Source organism: Felis catus, chromosome D2 (assembly GCF_018350175.1).
Source record: "Felis catus isolate Fca126 chromosome D2, F.catus_Fca126_mat1.0, whole genome shotgun sequence".
Taxonomy (NCBI): Eukaryota; Metazoa; Chordata; class Mammalia; order Carnivora; family Felidae; genus Felis; species Felis catus.
Genome location: NC_058378.1, coordinates 16,283,145 through 16,290,863, shown reverse-complemented (window position 1 = coordinate 16,290,863; position 7,719 = coordinate 16,283,145).

Below are 7,719 nucleotides of genomic sequence, written 5' to 3'. Positions count from 1 at the left end.
TCACTTACACAGGCAAGGACGTGCCAGCTTCAAAACAGCAGAAGACCCACACCTTCCAGCATTCTTGGGTGGGGTTTGTGACACAGATTCATGCAGTAGACAGTGAAGGCGGGTGATCTGTGGTTCTTTCCAGGTCAGAAGCAATTTCTGAGCATGAGAAGGGAGATACAAGGAAAGAACACACTAGTGTTTCCTCTCCTCCTCCATTCTGAGTCCTACACTATGCTGAGAAGTGCCTTTATCCCCTCCCTTCCCTTCCATTCCCATCTCATTTACTTCTTTCCTCTCCTCCCTTCTTCTCTTCTATTCCCCCCATTGTTGCTCCCATCAAATTCTGAGCCCAATGGCAGACAGGAGGTATGAGCAGGTGCATGTGGAAATGTGTGTATTAGTGAGAGGTGGGTGTTTGGAAGGAAGAGAATAGTCATAATTGTTTGGGGGAAGGAAAGAGGTTTCCATTTTGGCGTTATTATTATTATTATTATTATTTATTATTATTATTATTATTTACCTGGACGTCTGGGGTAACTTCACCCTTTGATACCACCAAGCACTTTGCCCACAGGTCCACCTCCTCTCCCCCTTCTGTGAACTCAAGCATTTTTGCAACTCCCTTATTTATTGTAGTGCCTGTCAAATAGAGGTGGTCAGTCAAGACAGGTTTGCTGAATAAATGAGGAAATGAATGAATGAATACCCAAATGAAGATGATGGACTGAGCTTCTGGAAAATCTGTCTTATCCCGTCTTGTCCCTACTTAGGAGCAGCCGAGCGGGCACTAAAGGGTGGTCTTCTCATTGTCCTTTGCAGCCACAGGAAGCAGGGGTATTGGCTGTCAAGGCCAAGAAGTGCCCCAAGGCCCGAGGCCTAGCCACCAATCCAGTTGTCCCTCTCCGTGTGCACATGGAGTCACATGGTTTGGTCCTCGGGGTCCTTCCTTGGAAGACTAACACAGCATGAATATCTCATGTGCCTGGGGTAACCTGGGCTATCAGTCCTCAGAGAGCAGAATTTGAGGGGCCAGGAAGGAGAATGGAAGATAAAAAACGTATCTTGTCTCAGTGTCAGACACAAGGAACGAAGCCCCACAAAGCCTGAGTGATTATAACCTACAGCTCGTGTCCTGGAAAATGGTGGAGTAAAACATGGATGACATTGATTGGAGAGTCATTCGGGTTAGATCTGACACCCTAAAGGGTCATTACAGGGAAGCAAAGAAACTCCTCACTCAGTGATAGCCAGTGCTGTGTTTTTCTGCCCAGTTTCTCCCCTGTCTCTGAAGGGGAAAAAAAAGGTTTTGATCTAAATAGCTGGAAATTGGACTAAATAGGTAACAATGTGGGGTCTGCCCTCCCAGTGAAGCTCCTTCTTTTACACCCACATCCTTCTTCTGGATGGTAGAAATCAGATTCCTTTTTCCTGGGCTATGGACCAGGTTAATCCAAGCCTAGCTTCGGTGTGGGAGGCTATGTACTATGTATGAGTACATAGCTGGGGTCTAGCAGCAAGCACTCAGTGCCCTGCACTCAGACTGACCCTTCCAGGCTCCCATCCCAGCCTAGACCATGTGTTGTTCCTCCGTGTCCCCACAGCCCATCTCAGTGCCACGGATGTGTGCAATGGCAAATGCTTGCTTGCTCAGTGCCATCTCCTCCTGCTTTGCTCTCCCCATTGTGCTGGGAACCCTGCTTCAGGGGTTTGAATTTCTTTGGCATCTCTTTGGATCCTTTGCAAAATTTGCGGGTGCTGTGTTCCGTTCTCTTGGGGTGGGGTCTGTTCTCCAGATTAATCACATAGACCAAATTGGTGTTAATTGTTTAATGCTTAACCCCTGCTGGGAATCCTGCATTTTAGTGGGGACTCATTGGTGGGCTAGAAAAATGGATCTAGAAATTATGTAGAGTAAGGAATGGGGAAAGAGGTATCAGAAAGGGAGGTAAGAGTAGTTAGAAGCCTATCACATTAAACTAGATGTGAAATAATGAGGGCATCGGCTAGCATTATTGTAGTAGAGTGATAAACATTTGTCTTTTTGTGGGTGCCACAATATTAAGCAGTTTCCTGTATTTGAGGAGCATTGCAATGAATCCAGCCTTCCCTTGGTAGAAGCTGGAACTTTAACACAAGTGAAATCTCTCCCAATGTCCTTGGCACCTGAGGTCCAACCATGTTGACTTTGACTTGGCTAATCAGGCACCCATTTAAAAAAGAAGAGACATCATTTGCTGGCAAGAGTAGACTCTAGGTAAGTGACACCATGATTTCAGAGGCCACAGGGCAGAGGTCCTGGTGGGTCCACAGTGTGGGCCATAGTCTGTGTCCAGAGGAGACTACATAGGGTCTCTGCTGGAGTAATCTGCTGAGAAAAGTACATGTGAGTTCTTTCCAGCTATGAACACTTCAGGCTCGGATCTCTGGAGAGTCTATGAGTTTTCTAATACCTGTTCATAAGTTCCTTTTTTGCTTAACCTACCTAGCATGGGCTCCATTCTTACAACCCTGATTAATACAAGAGGATATGGAAAGAATTTGATGTAAGTGATCCTGCTGATTCTTTAACAAGATGGTAGTCCTTGAAGGACTCTCTTCTGTCTTCTTGACTACCCTGCAGAACTTAGACTATAACAGGCATTTCAGAAGTAGAGAAGACTACACAATCTCATTGAGAATCTTCTGAAAGCTATAAAAGACCCAGAGGGTTTTTAAAGCCAGATTTGGAACAATTCATACAAATTCTCAGCGGCCTCCAGAGCTCTCAGTCAAGCTGGGCATCCTTTAGGGTAAATAATCTTACTTCCTGGCTGTAGAGAATATCCAACAAGTACCTCTTGATGAAATGTCTTGCTGTTCCAGACCGAGTATGGCTTAGGAGGCCAGAGAGGTATATTCCCTCCAACAGAAATTGAATTGGTCTCTAACACTTGATCTGACTGTTTGAATTAGAGAATGAATTTATCACGAGAGATGTTTAAATTGAATCCTTCATTTGCCTGAACAACTTGCACACTTTAAATTTCATTTTCTGTTTTGTTTATCTCCAGAAGAAAAGAAAAGAGAAAAGTCTCCAGCAGAGATGAGGTGAGAAATGCTCATATTAAAAATCCTATTTGATTGCCTGCCCCACCGTGACCTCCGTTCTGTGGATAATACTCACTGCCTCTGGGGAAGCTGCCGTAGGTGGGAAGCTGTGATCAGTGGGCACAGTGGATGGGCAGAGCTGCTTGCACGTGAGCCCCAGTTTTCCACCATCGTCCACCATCCATCCATCAGACGTCTGTCTTCTCTGCTTCTTATCTGACGCTCCTTTGCTCTGCTTGGGGAGAAGTGGTAAAGCACTAGGAGAAGAATCTCCAAAGGGCATAGGTCAGGAAGGTCACTGCCATATTTGAAAAACCAGGCACTGAATTTGCGGGCTGCGGAAGAAGAGCTCTTGGAAGAAGACCCACAGGATCATGTTGATCCCAGGACATGTGACCAGGGTGATCTTGGCCTCACCTGGAAGCAACTGAACACTGGCCGTGGAAGCCAAAACACCAACGAAGTTGAGTGCAGGGGCTTAGGTGTCAAAACAAAGAGAAGCCAAGAAGCAAGGGTGTGCAGAGCTTCTCAAACGACATGGTTGGCCTTTAGTGTTAGCTTTTCTTGAGTGCCTTATAGTTTCCTTTATAAATCTTTTGTAACAACTATGGTCATCTCATAGGACAGGAATCTGCTAATAAGATTTACTCGCAGTTAAACAGCAAAGTGGGGGTAAGTACTTATCATTTGAATATATAACACAGTCATGTAATGCCATGGTGTTATCTTTGCAACTCTCTCAAGATTCGTGATAACATTAAAGAGAAAATTTAATGAGTTGGTGTTGGGTTTTCACAGTCACTGAAATGTCTATTTGGGTGACTTCCACCCTTTCTCTGCGCTGGTTTGATAATAACTATTTATATAGCTTTATGCTTTAAGATATTTCCTGAGCATGATTCCAATTTTTTATCTCCTTGCATGATAGCATTTCTAACTTCCCCACTTTACAGATCAGGAAACTGGGGCTCAGGGGGTGAAACTACCTCCCCAAGGTCTTACAGCAAGAAGACAGACTTCCAAGCTGGCCACTTGCTGCTGACCCCAAATCCCAGTTCCTCCTTCTGTGCTTTGGAATCCCGAATGACATTAATTCTCAATACCATGAATGCCAGCCTCTATTTCATGGTGGGATTAAGGTCAATATTGTGTCTCCTACAGTAAAGACATGGAAAGCTCCCAGTGAAGGGTAACAAAAGACATTGGAAAATGATAAATCTGCCACAACTGGCATAAAAGACAAGAAAGCATTTTCTGTCCCCCTGTGCAGCTCCTGCATTGGGGCTGCCTTGGGATTCCCTAGCCCATGCCTGGCTCATCCCTGATGCTTGTAGTTTGTTGCACAAGTGAGTCAACATACAGTAGAACCATACTCAGCAATGGATTGGCTGCATGATTTTTGTCAAATCGCTTACCATATCTCCAAACTGGTGTCCTCAAAGGGTAAAATGGAAAGAAAGAAGAACACTGCACCATAAAATGTTATGGAAATACTTTGTGTGGGGGTGCCTGGGTGGCTCAGTTAGTTAAGCATCCAAATCTTGGTTTTGGCTCAGGTCATGATCTCACGGTTTCCACTCCTACAGTGCAGAGCCTGCTTGAGATTCTCTCTCTCTCTCCTTCTCTCTCTGCCCCTCCCTGACTCATGCTGTCTCTGTCTCTCTCAAAACAAATAAATAAACTTAAAACAAAAAAGAAAGAAATCCTTCGTGCTACCATCAAGGACATAAGTAAGCAAAACTCTGTTCGAAGCACAGAAAAGCACTTTCACAACTATCCAGGACTGAGCTCCAGCCCCTCCTGGGGAATAGTGCTAAACCCAGTTGAAATGCCACTTGGAGGGAGTGGTCACCATGTCCCCAAAGAACCTTGTCTGCGTGCTAGCAGATCCAGTTCTAGAACATTCTTCCCAACTCGCCAGTCTGCATTTGTCTTATGAAACCCCAAGGCTATTTATAGAATAGGACTGAGGTGTGGTGGTGCTGCCATAATAGAAACAGCTTAAGGCGGAGACCCTGGCAGGTCCCCAAGTCCTGAGCACTGGCGGAAACGGGGCTTTGATCCTGACTGTGTCTTCACTGGGTCTGTTGTTCTTACTGGCACTGGGCGGTCAGAGCAGCGCATTCGCCTCCAAACCCAACCCTGGCTGTTCTTGGAGAGAACTGAGGGGAAATCGAGTTGTGACTGGCCACAAATAAAATGACTCTGAGTCAACATGGATCAGGTAGAGCCCCTGTGGCAAATCCAGACTAAATCTCTCCAAACAGGCTTGCTCTTGTTCCTCCCCTCTGGGCAGACATTTCTCTCAATAAAAAGCACAAGATTTGAATAGAGCAATGTTCCCTCCCTTGTCTTCCTTCCTTCCTCCTTCTCTCTGTCTCTTTTTCTCCACCCACCCCCGACCCCCAACCATGACTCCTCCCTGACTCCCTCTCATGTATTAGCACTCTGGCTCCTGTCTAAAAATCCCATTAAAGACAATTCTCAGGTCAATTTGTTCTCATAGCTTTCCTAAAACAAAGATAGCCCTTCATTATATTAGTACATGCATATAATTAACCATGTCTCTCTGCAGAAATTGTGGGACTAAGCCAACACCTGGAAGCTGCTTTTGGCTGAGGGTAGAGGCGGGAGGGGACAGTGCATGCCACCATGAGAGGTGGGGGTCATTAGCTCAGGAATGGATTTGGAGAAGGGTCAGGCGTCAGGCCTCATGCGGAGACCTAGCACACACTCCAGCAGGTGCGACCGATGGGCACATTGTTCCTTTCAGCTGGTTATAGCAGGTGACAATGCCAGCTCTCAGAAGAAAGAGCAGATTGGGGCTGTAGGTCAGAGATATTGTGAAAGGTTAATTAAATCTCCATGGGATGGTGATGGTTGGAGCAATGCATCAGTGTTTTACTGTGAGTCACAGGTATGTTTATCTTCATAAATGCCAAGTACTAACTGCTACTTACTTCAACTTTCTCTAAGAGGGTCCTGTTTAGAATTTGTCCAAGAGGATAGATTTCCGACTCATTAGAGGAAAGAGGCTTTCCCCCCCTCCTCCACCTACAATTACTATCATTGTAATTGCTATTGCTTGCGATGTACTTTTTAGTTATTTTATCTTAATGAATTTATCTTAATAAATCATCAAAATAGTTTTCTAAGGTAGGGACCAACTCCACTTTTCCATAGCCCACAAAATCAAGAGGTTAAGAGAAAAGCCAAGTAGTCCCATTAATGGTAACACGGAAGATTGTCATGGTTTCACTTCCATCCATGATTTTAAGACCTCTATTCCTTGACTTAAAACCCCCTTCCAAACCCAACACCCCAATTGCATGGTGGGTATGGGGATTTGGTGTTCAGATTCCATCCCACTTTACTTTTTGTGTGTCTTCTTGAATGGCAGGGTCTAGAAAGGTAGAAAATACCTTTGATGGACTCTCTTGCAGCTAGGGTTCTGGATGGTTCATGCTGATGAACTCCCATGATTTGGAAGGTGGCAGTGAGGTGGGGGCTGCCTGCCTGTGGCCTCAGCTGCAGCTCCCAGGAGTTCTGGTGATGTGGGTCTGGCCACCATTACAGTGGTTCCCCAAATGCTGGACAGCAGGCTGACGATGTGTTCTTGACCTCTACCACTCCAGTGCTGACCTCTTGATGCCCATTTCCTTAGCAGAGAACCAGTGCTCTCCAGTGGGCCCATCTGCTGTTGTTCCTGGAGTCATCCTGTTCTTCCAGACCTCTCAAGGAGTCCACCAACTCCCAATTCCTGGTGTCAAATCCTCTTTTCATTGAAAATAGCTGGGGCATTTTCATTTTTATGCACCTGAACTCTGACTGATTGATACATGCCCTCAACCCCCAGTGCTGCCAGGTCTGGGAGTCCCCATCTGTATGTCATGTCTACCTGTACTCACAGCTGTCTCACCTCCCAGGTGAGGGCCATAATTCCCAAACTTTCTTTTGCTTCAGTCCCTTAGAGTGATCCCTACTGCTAAGACTTCTGATGCCCATAAACACCCATTGCTATTTCCACTGCTGTTTGAGCTGAAGGCCACCAGAGGTCCATTTCCAGGGGTGTGCTGGCTGGGACTCCTCTGCAGGAGGACAGTGTGGTGGTAATCTCCGGTGAATCTCCTCTCCACCCCAGCATGCTTTGCCACACCCCTTGCATACTTCCAATGACTCTCAGGGATGACTGAACAAGTGTGCTTTTCAGCCCAAGTAGGAGCTTCCCACTCCTGGAACTTGCCCCACATTCACTAATTAAATGACCAATTCTACAAATACATGTTGGGCACCTAATGCAGGGTGCGCATGGGGCTACACCTAAAATGTCTGTTTATTCTGACAACTGAGAGTTGTCACCTTGTCAAGTTTGTGTCCCGATGCTGTCTTCCCACTGAAGCGCTTCACTCGGCCATCATACAAATACCCTGTGGAGCTGTCCAGCAAGGCTGCTAGATGTGCCTCCAAGCTGAGGTGGGTACAGCCAATACCACCTGGACTTTCGTTAGGAGGAGCACGTGGAGGTTGGGAGGTGGTTGGGAGGGTGTCTGTGGATACTGAATCCTCATTCCTCCTGGAATGGCCTCCCCGTGGTCATGATCATGTCCATGATGTCTTCAAGTAGATCCCAAGAAGGGTGGG